The 20849-nt window shown below is 40.7% G+C and overlaps 1 protein-coding gene across 2 annotated transcripts in view; it reads left to right on the top strand.

Annotated features, from left to right (window-relative positions):
- Window positions 1-20849, top strand: part of Rnf115 (ring finger protein 115) — a 73780-nt gene that overhangs the window by 595 nt on the left and 52336 nt on the right.

Raw genomic sequence — 20849 nt, forward strand, 5'->3', positions numbered from 1 at the left:
TGAATTCACAGCCAAATCTGCGCCTAATTTGCTTGCAGTCCTCTTCCTTGTCTTCTTTTCGTGATGACCTATCCCCCTGTACTCTTTCCGTTTTTGCGTCTCACCTAGTCTTATTTTTCCTCCCACTTCTCAACCAGATCCTCCCCCTTCTGCATCCTCAGTGAGACAAAATGCTGAGGACTCCTTAGTAGGTTTTGTTGAAGTACAGAAAGAGAAGGTTTGGAAGGTATCAGGGAAGAGGGAGATTTTGCTCTTCACTGGTTTTTGGGCTCTTGTGAAAGTGAAAATAGCAGTGTACCAATGACTTGCAGACTGCGCTCCCTGTTGCTATTGAAGGAAATGGCTTTGGGACGAAGGTGGAACGTACTGTTTCAACTTAGTTTATTTTGGATATCACGTTGCCAGTGTCTCTAGTTCCACTTTCCTAGCCCACCCCCTCGATTTTATTTTTCTGTTCAGGAAAACAAAAAAAGGACAGAATGTTGGGACTGCTTTCTCTGATATAAAATTGGTTCTGCCAGGCTGTCAGCCAATAGAGAATAGGTAGGAATATGCTTTGAGAAGAAATGGCTTCTGCAGCATGCTAGCCAGTGCCAGCGCCTCCAGTTATGTTTTTTTTTTTTTTTTTCTTGACGGGTGGGTGAGATTCTTCTTAAAATGAGTGGTTATGTCATAATTTATTTTTATTCACGGTATCTTGAATACATGGTATCTTTTTGTTTGTTTGTTTGCTGTTTGCGCCAGGGTCTCACGGTGTAGTCCTGGCCATCCTGGAACTTGCTATTCAGATCAGACTGGCCTAGAACTCACAGAGGTGTGCCTGCTTCTTCTTCCTCCCAAGTGTTGGTATTAAAAGTGTGCACTGCTATTCCTGGCTTTGGATGCACTCTTAAGAGAAGACCCAAGTTTCTGTTTCTATCTTACTTCTTAGAAACACAAATGGAGTCCAGTGAATAAGGACTTCACTTAGAAGTAATGAGGTAACCAACCTATTTCCTTTTTCTCCTTGTTCCACCTCCAGCTTCATAAATACCTCCATCTACTGGTTTTACTTGCTGCCTTTGCTCTATGCTGATGCGCTGTCTGCCATATTCCATATTTCAATTTGGGAAAGAGTGTATACCTTATTTTTTCCCAGCAGACACTAGAAGTCTCACTACAGAGAGGGAGTCTGGAATTCAGCCACTGTGTGTGTTAAATCAGTGACATGTTATTGAATGTGATGGATGCCCTGTTAAAACATTAGCCCTTGGATCTGTAAGTGCACTCAAGGATTGCTTTGCAGTGTGAGAAGACATAATGTAAATGTCTTTTTTTTTTTTTTTATTACCTGAAGTCTTCAATCCAAAGGAATGATTTAATTAAGGCTTTTTAGGTATTTTTCTAGGACTTAGATGAATAAATGATCTTTGTTGTATTGTTTTTTTTTTTTTTTAAATTCTGATTTATTTCTTGTCAGGCCTGACTTATAAATTCAAGCTCATCAGTATCTAATATAACCAAATGCTGCACACAATAGACAGGGCTCTCTGCTGGATGCCCTGGAGGTGGGTGGAATCATATGTGGTTCTTGTTCTTAAGAACCACAGTTTTAGTTGTTGTTGTTTTGAAAGACAAGGCAAACATGGAAAAATCAGCAATCATCATGCATTGTTTAAGGATGGGGACAAGTTCTGAAAAATACAGTTAGGTGATTTTCATCCTTGTGCAACCTTTGCAGAATCTACTTAGGTAAACCAACATGGACACAATGTCACTTGCATTGTGGGTTTGAGGACTGAACCTAGGTCTTTGTACTCATTAGGCAAGTAAGAGCTCTATCACTAACTGTCTTATATAGTTCAGGTTAGTTTTGAACTCAAGAGCCTCCTATTACTGGAATTACAGGTAACACCCTTGCATTCCCACCCCAGCAACATGATTGTTAGTGGAATTACCCTGTATAGTCTATATGCAGTCAGTGATTCACAGAAAGATCATACAATGCATGGCAGCAAAATAAATGAAGACAGATAATGCACGGTTTCAGTTTCAGAAAGGAAGACATGTTTGCATTGGTGTTTTTGGAGACCTATGACATATGAGGTGGGATTAGAGTGAATTTAGGACAGGTATAATTCAGCTTGAGAATATGTAAGACTAGGAGGAAGCAAAGGTTGAGGAAAAAAGGAGACTTACCGAGGAAGGCTTTATTGTCTTTGGCTGACAAAATTGTAGTTATGGGGCACAACGTGTTTGATATGAGTACATTGGGGAATGGCTAAATCAAACTATTTAATTGAGTTTAATATACATTATTTCACACTTTTCAATTTTATTTACATTTTTTATTATATGTGTGTATGTATATGAATGTGTATTATAGCGCCATTGTAAAGGTCAGAGGTCAGCTTTTGGATATTCTCTCCTTTTACCACATGGATCCTGTGGGGGTCAAACTCAGAGGGGTAGGCTTGGCAGCAAGTGCCTTTCCCCAGTGAGTCAGCCCCTTCTCACATGCTTTTTTCACTTACTGAGTCTGCTGTTTTAGCAATTTTTAAAAAAGATTTACTTATTATATATAAATACACTGTAGTTATCTTCAGACACACCAGAAGAGGGCATCGGATCTCATTACAGATGATTGTGAGCCACCATGTGGTTGCTGGGATTTAACTCATGACCTCTGGAAAAGCAGTCAGTGCTCTTAACCACTGAGCCATCTCTCCAGCCCCATTTTAGCAATTTTTAATGTCTATGTTACTTGCAGTCACTGTGGTGTTCAGTAAATAGCTAATCAATGTTCTGTGTTTTTAGGAAAAGGCATGATGAGGTCAAACCTACTGTTTTTTTGTTTTCCTGAGATAGGGTCTCTCTATTTAGCCTTGGCTATCCTGAAACTTGCTCTGTAGACCAGGGTGGCCTCCAACTCACAGAAAAATCTTGGCTCTGCCTCCCAAATGCTGAGTTAAAAGCTGTGTCCAGATGTTGTGTTTTGAGACAGACTTTACTGCATACTCCTGGTTGGCCAAGCTGATCTTGAACTCAGAGATCCTCTTGCCTCTGCCTTACTTACTCCAGTGCTGAGAGTAAAGGTGTGCGCCATTATGCCTGGCCAGATTTAGTTTTGATTTATGTGGGAACTTGTGACTTTTATTTTGTTTCATGGGCATTTTAAATCTGTAGTCTTGGAAATGTTTATCAGAAAAAACAGGTCAGTTACATGTACTGTTTAGTACAAATTTGTCCTTGTGATTGATAAACCAACTCAAACATTGGTAACATGACCTTCATATGATTATATCTATATAGGACAACATGGAAGGTTTTTAAAAATATAAATCCTATTGTAAACTTGAGAATCTCTCATTGCCAGGACCCAGCATATTTAGGTACGCATAATTCCTTAAATTGGATGGTGTGGGAATCTGGCTGTCCTTTGAAGATAAGCAGACTCGGTTTATTATGGATACGTTGCCTTCTTTTTTTTGTTGTTTTTGCTCTTTTTTTTTTTTTTTTTAGATTTCTGTGTTAAAATAGATTAGCAGAACTTAGTATCTTTTTTTTTCTGGTGGACTTTTTAAAAAAATTTTTTTATTAGATATATTTCTTTACTTACATTTTGAACTTTATTCCCCTTCCCGGTTTCCTGTCCATAAGCCCCCATTCCCTCCCCTCCACCTATACATCCCCCTTATCCCCCCCCCCATATTCTCCTGCACTGGGGGTCCAACCTTGGCAGGACCAAGGACTTCCCCTTCCCCTGGTGCCCCAACAAGGCCATTCTCTGCTACATATGCAGTTGGAGCCCTGGGTCAGTCCATGTATAGTCTTTTAGTAGTGGTTTAGTCCCTGGAAGCTCTGGTTGGTTGGCATTGTTGAAGGGATTGCAAGCTCCTTCAACTCTTTTAATCCTTCCTCTAATTCCCCCCAAGGGGGTCCTGTTCTCAGTTCGGTGGTTTGTTGCGAGCATTGACCTCTGTATTGGACATGCTCTGGATGTGTCTCTCAGGAGAGATCTATATTCGGTCCCTTTCAGCATGCATTTTCTAGCTTTATCAATCTTATCTAGTTTTGGTGGCTGAATATATATGGGCCACATGTGGGACAGGCTCTGAATGGCCATTCCTTGAGTCGCTGCTCTAAACTTTGCTTCCATATCCCCTCCTATGGATATTTTTTTCCCCTTTTAAGAAGGAGTGGGAGCATCCGCATTTTGGTCATCCTTCTTCTTGAGCTTCCTGTGGTCTGTGGATTGCATCTTGGGTAATTTGAGCTTTTTGGCTAATATCCACTTATCAATGAGTGCATACCAAGTGTGTTTTTCTGTGATTGAGTAACCTCACTCAGGATATTTTCTAGTTCATTCCATTTGCCTATGAATTTCATAAAGTCATTGTTTTCGATAGCTGAGTAGTACTTCATTGTGTAGATGTACCACATTTTCTGTATCCATTCCTCTGTTGAAGGGCATCTGGGTCCTTCCAGCTTCTGGCTATTATAAATAAGGCTGCTATGAACATGTCTTTGTTGTATGTTGGAGCATCTTTTGGGTATATGCCTAAGAGAGGAATAGCTGGGTCCTCAGGTAGTGGAATGTCCAATTTTCTAAGGAACCAGACTGATTTCCAGAGTGGTTGTATCAGTCTGCAATCCCACAAACAATGGAGGAATGTTCCTCTTTCTCCACATCCTCGCCAGCATCTGCTGTCACCTGAGTTTTTTATCTTAGCCATTCTGACTGGTGTGAAGTGGAATCTCAGGGTTGTTTTGATTTGCATTTCCCCGATGACTAAGGATGTCGAACATTTCTTTAGGTGCTTTTTGGCCATTTGATAATCCTCAGCTGAGAATGTTTTGTTTAGCTCTGTACTCCATTTTTTGGTTGTGAGCCTAGCCTTTAACGGCTCAGCCATCTCTCCAGCCCTGTACCCCATTTTTTAAATAGGGTGATTTGGCTCTCTGGAGTCTGACTTCTTGAGTTCTTTGTATATTTTGGATATTAGCCCTCTGTCAGATGTAGGATTGGTAAAGATCTTTTTCCCAATCTGTTGGTTGCCAATACATTCTCTTCTTTTCTTTTAAAAATGTATTTATTTTATGTATATGAGTACACTGTAGCCGTCTTCAGACACATCAGAAGAGGGCATCAGATCCCATTATATATGGTTGTGAGCCACCATGTGGTTGCTGGGAATTGAACTCAGGACCTCTGGAAGAGCAGTCAGTGCCATCTGAGTCATCTCAGCCCTTATTTTCCTAACTGAATTCACAACCACAGAAGATACTGAGAGGATACCTACTCTTGTGATAGCTGGATGTCCAGAACCTTTACTTACTAGTGTTGTATTGACTGAACACCACCTTACCGTAGCCTTTTCTCTGCTTTGTGTGGTGGGACTGTGGATTGAACTCAAGGTCTCAGACATGCTAAGCACGTGTTCTACAACTGATAGGTTGTGAGGGTCATAGCCCTTATTTCTTCTCCCTTCCAATCTAGGATGTATTTGTCAGCCCACCTCCCTCTGTCCCTCCATCCTCCTTTCCCCTCCCTCCCTCCCTCCCTCCCTCCCTCCCTTCCTTCCTTTATGTTGTAGAGAGAGTGGGAAGGGAGAGAGGGAGGATGTGTGTATATATATATATATATATGTGTGTGTGTGTGTGTGTGTGTGTGTATATATATATATATATATATATATAGAGAGAGAGAGAGAGAGAGAGAGAGAGAGAGAGAGATTGATTCTGACATAGCTCAAGCTAGCCTCAAATTCTCTGTGACCTTGGATTTCTGATCCTCCTGTTCTATCTCACAAGTGCTGGAATATAGGTGCTAGATAAAGTATACGCTGTTATTACTCCTTGTTTACTCATGCCAGGCAAGCATTCCACCATCTGATCCTACTTGATATATTTTTAAGTGCCCAAAGGCAACTGCGTAGCTTATCCAAATATATCCATGACACTGCCCTTGGTTTTTGTTTATCATTTTCCTCTGAAGTCTACATGAGCCGAACTAACTTTAGGATTCATAACTTTGGACTGAGAGTGAAGTATGCCTAATGCTATGTAATCAATCATGTGTCAGCTGAGGTCATTTCGTTTGGTGGGAACACTTGTCACTGCTCTTCCTCATCTCCCCTCTCTTAGCTGGTTGTCTTTAGTTTGTATGATCCCAAGAAGAGGACAGAAGGTTAATTTAGAAATAAGGTACCACGGAATGAGGGAAAAAGTATTGAAGGGAATTTAAAAAGAAAAATATACTTGTACCTCAAAGAAGACTCTCCAAACGAATCATGTTGGAATTGCACTTACTAGATGAGTTTTCATATTCTAGCAAAAAGTGGTGAGTAGCATACTTGGGATTGGGAGCAGGTATTTTTGGTCTTTGTTTTCTTTGTTTATTTGTTTTTTTAAAGATTTTATTTATTTTGTGTATTTGAGGACACTGTAGCTATCTTCAGACACACCAGAAGAGGGTGTGAGATCTCTCACAGATAATAGTGAGCTGCCATGTGGTTGCTGGGAATTGAACTCAGGACCTCTGGAAGAGCAGTCACTGCTTTTAACCATGGAACCATCTCTTATTTCTGTCTTGAGACAGGGTCTCTCTATATAGTTCTGGCTGTCCTGGAGCTTAATATGTAAATCAGGCCGGCCTTAAGCTCACAGAGATCTGCTGTCTCAGCCTCCAAAGTGCTGGGCTGGCAGAGCTCCTCTAGCATAGTTTGTTCTGTTCTTTTCTTCCTTCCTTCCTTCCTTCCTTCCTTCCTTCCTTCCTTCCTTCCTTCCTATCTTCCTTCCTTCCTCCTTTCCTTTCTTCCTTCCTTCCTTTCTGAGATAGGGTCTCAACTATGTAGCTCTGGATGTTCTGGAACTTACTATGTAGATCAGACTGTTTGCAAACTCACAGAGATCTACCTGCCTCTGCTTCCTGAGTGCTGGGATTAAAGGTTTGCTGTGCTATGCCCAGTTCCAGAATTTTAAAATAAGAGATTCTAATTATATTGTCTGAAGAATTCAGGTCTATATATGATATGGTAGAATGACATTTTACATATATATATGTAAAAGGGCTGTTTCAAGGAATATAAAGGTGTGCTTTACTCCATATACTATCATTACCTCCATCCTTCTTTAAATGACTCTCTTACAAGGTAGAATCTGATAGTGATAATTGTATAGTAGAGTAGCCTGCTTTGCATTTTGATGAGACTAGTGTGGTTTTTAAGTGTTTCATGAAAAATAGGGCATTTCCCAAATCCAGGTAACAGAGGAATCTAAAGACTGCTGGGATGTTGCTTACTCTGGCTTAGCCAGAAAGGACTGGTGGGCTTCTCACTTCCTAGTTCTCTGTTATATTGTCTTCTTTGAGCTAATAAATGTCCTTTTTAGTAAGTATGTTATCTCATTTGGCTCTTTCCCAGCTACTTACGCAGGCTTCAATCTCTGTGTTGTACTTATAATGGCTCCAATGTAGGAAAACATTCTGATCATCTTATAATAAGGGTAGCTAAATGGTATACTTCTTCAAAAATTTATACTACTGAACAGAGGAAATATTACTGATTTGAGATAAATTTCAAAGATGCTAATCATTGGATTACCTTAAACTTTATTATCTGTGACTTAATATCTGTAATGTCTACATGATTAGTATCTATCAGGGATAATGGTGTTTTGAGAGCTTTATATATTTTGTTTAAAATTGTTTTACATCTATCTATCTATCTATCTATCTATCTATCTATCTATCTATCTATCTATCTATCTATAGTGTGTGTGTATGTATGTGTATATCAGGGTGCTTATGCCATGGTATATGTGTGGATGTCAGAGGACAACTTGTGGGACTTGGTTCCCTCCTTCTATTATACAGGTCCTCGGGATTGATCTCAGGTTGTCAGGTTTGGTGGCAAGTGTCTTTATACTTTGAGCAATCTTGTTGGCCCATAATTTTTTTTTAAATTTTTTTTTTTTTGAGAGAGGGTCACATATAAATTGGCTGCTTTCAAACTTATAGTGGTGAGTGGTCTGGAACTCCTGATCTTCTTATCACCTGCCGGGATTACACATGTACTAACACCACTACCACTGCCACCACACTGTGCTCTTTTGAGATCTTTAAGAAGCTATAATAGGGGCTGGAGATATGGCTTAGTGGGCAGAGCTCTGTCTACTATGTGCAAGGTCTTTGGTTCAATCTCTCGTAACTTTAGTTGGATATAGTGCTGTATGCCAGTAATCCTCGCACTTGGGAGGTAGTGACAGGATAATCAGGAATTCAAGGTCATTCTGAGTTATGTAATGAGTTAAAGGTCAGCCTGGGAACACATGTGACCCTGTTCCCTCCACTTTCCAAAGGCTCTAGTAAAAATAAAATACAGTGCTGAGTTTGAAGATAAAGTGCGGCAAGTGCATCCCACATAAGATCAAGAAATAACATTATTTTGTCTCGTGTGTTTGTGTGTGCACAGGAAGTATGTGGGTGGACATGTCCATCATGGCACACATGTGATGGTCTGATGACAACTTTTGGGATCTAGTTCATTCTCTTGTGAGTTTCAGGGATTGAATTCTGGTCACTAGACTTGTGTGGCTTCAGACTTACTGTGTAACTCAGGGTAACCTTCACCTTCAAGTCCTGTGCCCCCACCTCCAGTACTCCGTCTTGCTGAGTGACGGCATTACAGATGTGCTCCAATGTATTCTACTTGTTTATTTAGGTAGTGTTTCTCTCAATAGTCCAAGTTGACCTGGAACTCATCATCTCAATATATAGCCTAGGTTTCCTCGAACTCTTAGCAGTCTTCTTGCCTCTGTGTTAGAATTGCCCATGCCTAGCAAATCTGTATTTTTAAGGGTAGGAGGTTAGTTTTAGCCCCAACATTCTGATTAGCACTTATGTGTATACTGGGAAAATTTGGAGGACTTTCTCAGTATGAGGAAGGAAAAAAAACCCTTAAACTTATTGCAGATAAAGTTCCTTTGGGAGCATAAATGCTGACAGGATAGTTATACTTTGTGTTTCTTTAAGTTTAGGTGACTTTGTAATGACCTTTACTTCACTTTTGTTCAGGTTCAGGCAGCCAGCTTGTAAGGAGAGCTGGGTCACTTTTTTTTTTTTTCTGTTTTTTGTATTGTCAAATTATTAGGGATTAGTAAGTAAGTGTATTTCATCATTTTATAGCTTAGTTCTAAGAAGTGAAGAACTATATCAGAGTGGAGTTTGAGTGGGGCTGTTTTGCTCCTCAGGAACATTTAATAATCTCTGTAGACATTTTTGAGTTACAGCTGGGGGAAGGGGGAGGAGTGCAGCTGTCATTTGGTAAGTAGTAGACAGAGCTGCTGCTAAACCTGCTGAGGCTGTGAGAAACAAACCCTGAATGGACAAAAGGATGAATCCATGGGTATTGTTTGTGTGTGCCGTAGCGCTTAAGGTTTTGTTTCAGGGTAGTTTTTTATTTCTGACTTTGGGATCCTGATGAGAATTTCAGTAAAATAATTGAGACAGTATAATTTTTGCCAAAGTCCTCATGGGAAACGATTGTTTAGAACAGGGACTGGAGTTGGGTGGCTGATGGCTGCCATTATATCAGAGCAGATCTGTTTGGCTCCCTTTCTCTCTGTGCTTAGTGAGGCCAGAGGTATTATTACTCACCTAAGATTACACACTGTAACCTAAAAGTATCCAATTTTTTTGTTGGTTGGAAATTTAGTAACAGTGTAAGTAATTTAGTAAAACAGTTGGGAATTCAGTTTGAAAACAAAAGGAAAAATAGAACAATAGTAACTTTTTCTTGTCATTCATGTTAGTATTGTGTTTTTTTGTCTCTCTCAACTCTCCAAACATTTCAGATGCATAGGAGATGGTATTCTTGAGCTTTTAGTTTCTTTAAACTCTTCATTGAAAGGGCGAATTGATGTTATCAGTCTTCCTTTTAACACTAATTCTTCTTGTAATAGAAAGTGAATTTAGAGATACCAGTTAGAAGCTGGAGTCAGCTGCTGAGGGGGTCTCTCCTCTACCTGGATAAAAATAATGGGAGGCAGGCAGCTCCAGTAGCTTTTTTATTTACAGAGTGTTTGATAGCTAGCAGGATGTTTTGGTAGTAGAGTTAGGCAGAAGCATTGGCAAGTGGCACACCCCAATATTACAGGTCCTCATGCCAACTTGGGTATTGGAATCCTTGGCTCTTTTTAGAAGGCCATTGTTATAGAACTCAGATATCTGAGATTGGCCTTGAAGACTTCATAGCTCTCTGGAACAGACTGGCACCTGCAGGTTTTATTTCTGTTTCCTTAATAGCCATTACCAGCTTCTGTGGTCTCTGTTTCCATGTTCCTTCCTCTTACCCTTGGCTCTTCTAAGCTGTTCAGTTAGTTGTCAGTGGCTATTGTTCCTGTTAGGTACCAGCAGATAGGCAGCCAGGATACATGAAGGGTAGTCCTGGGTGCATATGGAGGACTGTCTAGGAATTGGTACTGTGTGCAGCCAAGATGCTTAGGTGCAGGTATCCCCTCCTACCAGGGCAGGGTCCTGGTAGATGAATGAGAACCCAGACAGAATCCCATGGACAGCACAGTGTAGATGCAGGTCTGTGGGTGTAGCCAGCGGTTCTGAGATCTCCTTAGGCAGGCACTTCTTTGCCAGGGCCTCTGTCTCTGCTGTTTCTTCAGCTATCAAATGGTTGTGGGTGCTTTATACTGGAAAGTCAGACTCAGTGTGCTCAGAAACCGGGTGTTGGTACTATTTAAGGAACCCAGGATTGGGTATCAGAAGCTGCTTGAAGCTCAGAGGTCAAGGTCAAGGTCAACTTGGGAGTACAAACAGCACCCAGGTACAAGTTGCACTTCAGGCCTGGTGCCATCATTGTGTTGGTGCAGCTGCCAAGCAAGCTCTATGCAGCTCCTAGTGTACCCATGGATTGGTTTTGTCCATGGCTGCTTGTCTCTGCTGCCTTTCTGTTTCCAGCTGATCTTGGACCATGCAGTAGAACTGGTTTTTAGACCTAACATTGGAACACCAGAGGAGGTGGCACAGGAATATCACTTAGTAGGCTCTCTGAGTGAGCCTGAGCACCTACTAGTGCATATAGTCTAGGAAATGGTGTTCATCTGTCACAGCTGTTTGTTTGGCAGTCCACCTTTCCTCCAGCACTAATCACAGGCGTTAGTGCCCAGGTTTTGACCCAGTCATCAGTTGTAGTATTGTTTGACTGACAGTGCTTTGCTCAAGGCAACTTGGGCAGTAAGAAAGAGTGTAAGAATGACTGATTCATGAGTCAGATTGTCCTGTCTGTAGTGTTCTTGCTTATTTGCAGGAAACCAAACATAAGAAAGTGTGCTTACAATGTAAACTTACAGAACTTATTAGCACTAGCAGCAGTCACAACAGATTTGAAAGCCTTTGACAATGCTCTGTACTTGACCAGTGCTCAGATGTGGGCCTGTCTTAGGAATGGAGCTTCGTAATCCTAATTGAAAGGAAGTACATGAACACTGTAGAGAAAGAGAGCTTTTAGAAGGACGAAAGGAGGCCCTGGGTTCGGTCCCCAGCTCCGAAAAAAAGAATAAAAAAAAAAAAAAAAGAAGGAAGGAAAGAAGAAAGGAAGGAGGGACCTTTATCAACATAGAAATACTTCACCTTATTCTTAGAGTTTCCAATATGTAAGTTGAGGTTAGAGGCTGAAAGATTTATATAATTTTTTTCTTCATTTTTTTTAGTAGCTCAGTTTCTTTCAAAAATATTTTAAAATTACATTTACTTACTTATTGTGTGTGCATTGTACCCTTTGTTTTTTATTTAAATGTATTTAGTTTATGTGTGTGAGTGTAGTGCATATGTATATGTACCGTGTGCAGGATTGGTTCTCACAGAGGTCAGAAGAGGGCATCAGATCCCGAGGAGCTAGATTTAGGAATGGTTGTAAGTTCATGCAAGAAAAAGTTCTGGAATACAGCAGGCTCTAATAAAGTCACTGAGTAAATGCAGGAACTACTGTTAATACTGTAAGTTTAGTAGTGCCTATGTTATTATCAAATACAAACCAACTTCATGGTGCTAAAACTCATAAATAAAACCAATGGCTCTGTGTGTGGATGTATGTATCTTCAAAAGACAAAAATCAAACAAAACAAACCAACCCCAAACAAACAAACCCCACACTCTATCAGAATTGGTGTACCCCTGCAATTCTTTTCTTAAGCTTTTAAATTTTTTATATGTGTACATGTGCAAATGGCACATATGTGTGTGGGTGCCCATGGTGACCACAAGAGGGCATCAGATCCTTGGAGCAGGAATTGTAAGTGATTGTGAACTGCCAGATAAGGATGCTGGGAGCTGAAGTCCTTACTTCAGGAAGAACAGCAACATTCATAACAACTAAGCCATCTCTCCAAGTCCCGGAGCCCTTTTGTAACCTTCCAGTTACAGCATGAGTTAAACCCAACCTTACTGAAAACCTTAGGAGAGGAAAAGAAGCACTGGCCACTGGCAGTTGGGCACAGTGGCTTATCATGTAATCAGCACTGGCAAGGTCAAGGCCAGCCTAAGCTACTTAGTGAAAATTTCAACCAAAAATAAAAGTTTTCTTTTATCCTTTAAATGCATTATGCATAATTGAACTTTTCAAGGACTTAGCTTTCCATTTGTTCCTATTTATAAATTAATTATTTAAATTTTTGGGAATCTTTTAGATTTTGTATAAGAGAATTTTGTTTTACATTTTTTCCATATGGAAAACCTCCAGATTAATCTTGGTGCTTGTTAAGTTTTATGTCTCTAACTCTCTCCTTCTATGTTACAAACTACTAACACACACTCTTGTTTATGGTAGTAAGTGATCAGGCAGGCTTGACATGTTTCTTTTTTTATGGTATCGGGACCAGACTCCAAGCCTTGCACATGATAAGCACACGCTCTACCATTGTCCCCCTCAGCAAAGAAATGTGTTAGGCTATGTTCTTTGTTAGAATTTTAAAATAATATTTATTTTATTTTCATGTGTAATTTTTTGTTGCTGTTTTTTTGAGGCAGAGTTTTTCATTGTAGCCCCAGCTGTTCTGGAACTTGCTCTGTAGACCAGGCTAACCTCCCAGTTCAGAGAATCACTTGCTTCTGCTTCCCACATGGTGGAATTAAAGGTGTATACTACCACTGCCCTCTCTGTTTATATGTATTTATACCTACCTACCTACCTACCTACCTACCTACCTGTGCATGGGTGTTTTACCTATGTGTATATGTACCGTGTGCATGTAGTACCCATGACGGCAGAAAAAGGCATCAGACCCCTTGGAACTGGAGTTACAGATTGGTTGGAACCACTGTGTGGTGCTGGGAATCAAAGCCTAGGGTTTCTGGAAGAGCAGACAGTGTTCTTAACTGCTGAGCTCTCTCCAGCTCCTTGATGTAAGGCAGGCTGATCTCAAACTAGAGGGAATTGTTTTGCCTAGACCTAGAGCTATAGGTGTTTACCACCATAATGTTTTGATATACACATACACAGTGAAATGATAACCAGTCCTGCTTTGAGTGGTTTCAGATTCCTTACTTTTGACAGCTTAGGCCGTTCAGTAACATGGTTCAATTCTTATTTTGTGGTAAAGTCCCTAAAATTAGGATATTCAGAAAAGTCCCATTTTGTGTGTTTTTACTTCCCTAACTTCTATAATATATTTAAAAGTGTGCTTTTATAGAGCATATATTTTGTTTGTTTTGAGACAGGGTCTCATTATGTAGTTCTGGCTGTCCTTAACTTGCTATGCAGACCATGCTGTCCTTAAACTCACAAAGATCTGCCTGTCTCTGCCTCCCAAATGCTGGGATTAAAGGCTTGTACTACCATACATTCAGTTCACAGAGGTCCATCTGCCTCTGAGTGCTGTAGTTGTATGTGTATGTTTTGCCTGCAAATATGTATGCCTGGTGTCCAGGGAGGTCAGAAGAAGGCATTGGATCTCCTGGAACTGGAGTTACAAATAGTTGGTAGCTGCTGTGTTTATGCTGGAAATTGAACATGGCTTCTCTGGGAGAGCAGCTAGTGCTCTTAACTGCTGAGCCATCATCTCTCTAGCCCTCATGTGTAAAGTATTTTGATCTTATCCACCAACTACTACTTCCCTCCTACTTCCTCCAGGACCCTTTCATCTGATCTCCCTCCTAACATCGTCTTCTTTTACTATTTTTAGTGGTAGTGCAGTTAGTGCTGACCATATGGTTATTAGCGTGGGCCATTCACTGGGGACCTACTGGCAACCACATCCTCAAAGAAAAGTGACTTTCTCCTCAGCTGCTGTCAACTGCTAGTGGCTCCCCATTTCAGAGTGGGACCTCAGGAGTTCTTCCCCAGTCTATGCTGGGATTAAAAAAAAAGATGTATTCGTTTACAAATTTTAAATGTGTGTGAGTATTTTGTCTGCATGCCTGTATGGAGGTCAGAATAGAGTGTCAGATCCTCTGGAACTGGTATTATAGAGGGCGATAAGCCATCAGGCAGATGCTGGGAACCAAACCCAGGTTCTCTGTAAGAGCAGTATGTGCACGTGCTCTTTAAAAATTTTTTTTATTTAGTTTTTAAAGATTTATTTATTTTATGTATGAGTACAGTGTTGCTGTCTTCATGAGGAGGGCATTGGATCCCATTACAGTTAGTTGTGAGCCACCATGAGGGTGCTGGGAATTGAACTCAGGACCTGTAGAAGAGCAGTCAGTGCTCTTAACCACTGAGCCATTGTTCCAGCCCCCAAGATGGAATTTTGACTGGCTTGATCTTGTTCTGGTTTTGTACACAATCACTGCTGCTATGAAGTAGGCATGTATGTGTTGTTGATGTTATATGTAGAAGACAGCATTTCTCAGCTCCCCTTTCCATGTTCTTTTTCTGCTCATGCTTCCTTCTCGTTCTCTGAGACTTGGATAGGAGAGGCTGACATTTGAGAGCAGCACAAATCTTTGGGAATAAACAACACCTATAGATTTGTCCTGATAGCCCTATCTCTAGTCCTGTATTATATTTAAAAAATTAGCTTACGAACTATTGGGTTTCCATAGCCCTCTTAGTTTTGGCTAATCCACATGCTACACCCACTTTCTCACGTCTCCTACCCTCAATTCCACATATGTTTTTAACCTGGAGTATTCCCCTTGTTCTTTCATATCACTGACTCCACTGCCTGCCCTGATTGAGTTTTTTTTTTCATTTGGGTTGCCAGAGTGTAGGTTTCCACATAGCTTTACACACTCCCTGCATCTTAGGGAAACCTTCCCCTACCCCTCATGCCCTCATTCTCTATCCTTCATCTGTGAGTCTTCCCACCCCCAGGGTTCTCCCTCTATACTTCTATTTTACCCATTTCACTGTCTCCTCTCTCTTAATGATAGGGTATATTGTTTTTTTCTTTTTTGGTTTTTTTTTTCTTTCTCTGTGTGTGTGTGTGTGTGTGTGTGTGTGTGTGTGTGTGTGTGTGTGTATGTATGTATGTAATATGAGTGCTTTAGCTGCACATACACCCACATGTCAGGAGAGGGCATCAGATCCCATTACAGATGATGGTGAGTCACCATCTGTTGCTGGGAATTGAACTCAGGGTCCTCTGCAAGAGCAGTCAGTGCTCTTAAGCTCTGAGCTATCTCTCCAGCCTTATAGGCTGTATTCTTTTTTTGTTTTTAAAGATTTATTTTATTCATATGAGTACATTGTAGCTGTCTTCAGATACACCAGAAGAGGGCATCAGATCCCATTACAGATGGTTGTGAGCCACCATGTGTTTTCTGGGAATTGAACTCAGGACCTCAGGAAGAGCAGTCAGTGCTCTTAACCACTGAGCCATCTCTCCAGCCTGGCTGTATTCTTAATAAGTGATTTCGGTGACCTAATTCCAAGTTATTTTTCTTTCTGAACAGTGCTTAGTAAACAGGGTTTGCAATATATTTTGCAATACATTTTCTATCAGTTTTGAAAGAAGTTTCTTTTTAGCTAAACCGGTTAAAATTTGTCTTTGGGCTGCCCTCGAGGAGAGCTCATAAGCAATACCCCACGAGCAAACTTGAGACTCAGGACCACAGGTAACACCAACTTTTCGGATCCAAGCAACCTGACTGGTGGCCTCAGGACACACAGAGGCAAAATTCCTCTAGGACAGACACTTCCGGTTTTTAGCTGGATTCCCAACCTCGATGATCCCCTCCCACACCTCACTGCTCCCAAACCCCATGGGAGAGAGAGCTCACCGCCCGGACAGGTAGGCACTCCTGAGACTGCAGAGCGGAAGAGACCACCGACACTGCCCACCCCTGCCCACATCCCTGGCCCAAGAGGAAACTGTATACGGCCTCTGGGATCCGGAGATAAGGGCACTGGAGCTGCAGGTCCCCTGCGCCCGAGACACTGCCGGAACCTGAAGGGACCAACCGGATCAACAGTTCCCTGCACCCAAATCCCGTGGGAGGGAGAGCTAAACCTTCAGAGAGGCAGACAGGCCTGGGAAGCCAGAAGAGACTACACTCTGCCCACATTTCTGACTCCAGAGGAAAACACCAAATACCATCTGGGACCCTGGTGCACGGGGGCTCCCGGAAAGGGCGGTGCAGGTCCTCCTGGTTGCTGCCCTCGAGGAGCGCTCATAAGCAACACCCCACGAGCAAACTTGAGCCTCGGGACCACAGGTAAGACCAACTTTTCTGCTCCAAGTGACCTGCCTGGTGAACTCAGGACACAGGCCCACAGGAACAGCTGAAGACCTGTAGATAGGAAAAACTACACGCTCGAAAGCAGAACACTCTGTTCCCATAACTGGCTGAAAGAAAACAGGAAAACAGGTCTACAGCACTCCTGACACACAGGCTTATAGGACAGTCTAGTCACTGACAGAAATAGCAGAACAAAGTAACACCAGAGATAATCTGATGGCGAGAGGCAAGCGCAGGAACCCAAGCAACAGAAACCAAGACTACATGGCATCATCGGAGCCCAATTCTCCCACTAAAGCAAACACTGAATATCCAAACACACCAAAAAAGCAAGATCTAGATTTAAAATCATATTTGATCATGATGCTGGAGGACTTCAAGAAAGACATGAAGAACTCCCTTAGAGAAACGCAGGAAAACATAAATAAACAAGTAGAAGCCTATAGAGAGGAATGACAAAAATCCCTGAAAGAATTCCAGGAAAACACAAACAGTTGAAGGAATTAAAAATGGAAATAGAAGCAATCAAGAAAGAACACAGGGAAACAACCCTGGATATAGAAAACCAAAGGAAGAGACAAGGAGCTGTAGATATGAGCATCACCAACAGAATACAAGATATAGAAGAGAGAATCTCAGGAGCAGAAGATTCCATAGAAATCATCGACACAACTGTCAAAGATAATGTAAAGCGGAAAAAGCTACTGGTCCAAAACATACAGGAAATCCAGGACTCAATGAGAAGATCAAACCTAAGGATAATAGGTATAGAAGAGAGTGAAGACTCCCAGCTCAAAGACCAGTAAATATCTTCAACAAAATCATAGAAGAAAACTTCCCTAACCTAAAGAAAGAGATGCCCATAAGCATACAAGAAGCCTACAGAACTCCAAATACATTGGACCAGAAAAGAAACTCCTCCCGTCACATAATAGTCAAAACACCAAATGTACAAAATAAAGAAAGAATATTAAAAGCAGTAAGGGAAAAAGGTCAAGTAACATATAAAGGCGGACCTATCAGAATCATACCAGACTTCTCGCCAGAAACTATGAAAGCCAGAAGATCCTGGACAGATGTCATACAGACCCTAAGAGAACACAAATGCCAGCCCAGGTTACTGTATCCTGCAAAACTCTCAATTAACATAGATGGAGAAACCAAGATATTCCATGACAAAACCAAATTTACACAATATCTTTCTACAAATCCAGCACTACAAAGGATAATAAATGGTAAAGCCCAACATAAGGAGGCAAGCTATACCCTAGAAAAAGCAAGAAACTTGCTTTGTCTTGGCAACAAAACAAAGAGAAGAAAAGCACACAAACATAACCTCACATCCAAATATGAATATAACAGGAAGCAATAATCACTATTCCTTAATATCGCTAAACATCAATGGTCTCAACTCCCCAATAAAAAGACACAGATTAACAAACTGGATACGCCTTGAGGACCCTGCATTCTGCTGCCTACAGGAAACACACCTCAGAGACAAAGACAGACACTACCTCAGAGTGAAAGGCTGGAAAACAACATTCCAAGCAAATGGTCGGAAGAAGCAAGCTGGAGTAGCCATTCTACTATCGAATAAAATCAATTTTCAACTAAAAGTCATCAAAAAAGATAAGGAAGGACACTTCATATTCATCAAAGGAAAATCCACCAAGATGAACTCTCAATCCTAAATATCTATGCTCCAAATACAAGGGCACCTACATACGTAAAAGAAACCTTACTAAAGCTCAAAACACACATTGCACCTCACACAACAGTAGTAGGAGATTTCAACACCCCACTCTCATCAATAGACAGGTCATGGAAACAGAAATTAAACAGAGACGTAGACAGACTAAGAGAAGTCATGAACCAAATGGACTTAACATATTTATAGGACATTCTATCCTAAAGCAAAACGATATACATTCTTCTCAGCACCTCATGGTACTTTCTCCAAAATTGACCATTTAATTTGTCAAAAAACAGGCCTCAACAGATACAGAAAGATAGAAATAATCCCATGTGTCCTATCAGACCACTACGGCCTAAAGCTGGTCTTCAATAACAATAAGGGAAGAATGCCCACATATACGTGGAAATTGAACAATGCTCTACTCAATGATATCCTGGTCAAGGAAGAAATAAAGAGAGAAATTAAAGACTTTTTAGAATTTAATGAAAATGAAGGTACAAAATACCCAAACTTATGGGACACAATGAAAGCTGTGCTAAGAGGAAAACTCATAGCGCTGAGTGCCTGCAGAAAGAAACAGGAAAGAGCATATGTCAGCAGCTTGACAGCACACCTAAAAGCTCTAGAACAAAAAGAAGCAAATACACCCAGGAGGAGTAGAAGGCAGGAAATAATCAAACTCAGAGCTGAAATCAACCAAGTAGAAACAAAAAGGACCATAGAAAGAATCAACAGAACCAAAAGTTGGTTCTTTGAGAAAATCAACAAGATAGATAAACCCTTAGCCAGACTAAGGAGAGGACACAGAGAGTGTATCCAAATTAACAAAATCAGAAATGAAAAGGGAGACATAACTACAGATTCAGAGGAAATTCAAAAAATCATCAGATCTTACTATAAAAGCCTTTATTCAACAAAACTTGAAAATCTGCAGGAAATGGACAATTTCCTAGACAGATACCAGGTATCGAAGTTAAATCAGGAACAGATAAACCATTTAAACAACCCCATAACTCCTAAGGAAATAGAAGCAGTCATTAAAGGTCTCCCAACCAAAAAAAGCCCAGGTCCAGACGGGTTTAGTGCAGAATTCTTTTTGGTTCTTTTTTTTTTTTTTTTTTTTTTTTTTTCCCGGAGCTGGGACCGAACCCAGGGCCTTGCGCTTCCTAGGTAAGCGCTCTACCACTGGGCTAAATCCCCAGCCCCTTAGTGCAGAATTCTATCAGACCTTCATAGAAGATCTCATACCGATATTATCCAAACTATTCCACAAAATTGAAACAGATGGATCACTACCGAACTCCTTCTATGAAGCCACAATTACTCTTATACCTAAACCACACAAAGACCCAACAAAGAAAGAGAACTTCAGACCAATTTCCCTTATGAATATCGACGCAAAAATACTCAACAAAATTCTGGCAAACCGAATCCAAGAGCACATCAAAACAATCATCCACCATGATCAAGTAGGCTTCATCCCAGGCATGCAGGGATGGTTTAATATACGGAAAACCATCAACGTGATCCATTATATAAACAAACTGAAAGAACAAAACCACATGATCATTTCATTAGATGCTGAGAAAGCATTTGACAAAATTCAACACCCCTTCATGATAAAAGTCCTGGAAAGAATAGGAATTCAAGGCCCATACCTAAACATAGTAAAAGCCATATACAGCAAACCAGTTGCTAACATTAAACTAAATGGAGAGAATCTTGAAGCAATCCCACTAAAATCAGGGACTAGACAAGGCTGCCCACTCTCTCCCTACTTATTCAATATAGTTCTTGAAGTTCTAGCCAGAGCAATCAGACAACAAAAGGAGGTCAAGGGGATACAGATCAGAAAAGAAGAAGTCAAAATATCACTTTTGGCAGATGATATGATAGTATATTTAAGTGATCCCAAAAGTTCCACCAGAGAACTACTAAAGCTGATAGACAACTTCAGCAAAGTGGCTGGGTATAAAATTAACTCAAATAAATCAGTAGCCTTCCCCTACACAAAAGAGAAACAAGCCAAGAAAGAAATTAGGGAAACGACACCCTTCATAATAGACCCAAATAATATAAAGTACCTCGGTGTGACTTTAACCAAGCAAGTAAAAGATTTGTACAATAAGAACTTCAAGACTCTGAATAAAGAAACTGAAGAAGTCCTCAGAAGATGGAAAGATCTCCCATGCTCATGGATTGGCAGGATTAAGATAGTAAAAATGGCCATTTTACCAAAAGCGATCTACAGATTCAATGCAATCCCCATCAAAATACCGATCCAATTCTTCAAAGAGTTAGACAGAACAATTTGCAAATTCATCTGGAATAACAAAAAACCCAGGATAGCTAAAATTATCCTCAACAATAAAAGGACTTCAGGGGGAATCACTATCCCTGAACTCAAGCAGTATTACAGAGCAATAGTGATAAAAACTGCATGGTATTGGTACAGAGACAGACAGATAGACCAATGGAATA

The sequence above is a fragment of the Rattus norvegicus genome, chromosome 2 (assembly GCF_021556685.1).
Source record: "Rattus norvegicus strain SHRSP/BbbUtx chromosome 2, alternate assembly SHRSP_T2T, whole genome shotgun sequence".
Lineage (NCBI taxonomy): Eukaryota > Metazoa > Chordata > Mammalia > Rodentia > Muridae > Rattus > Rattus norvegicus.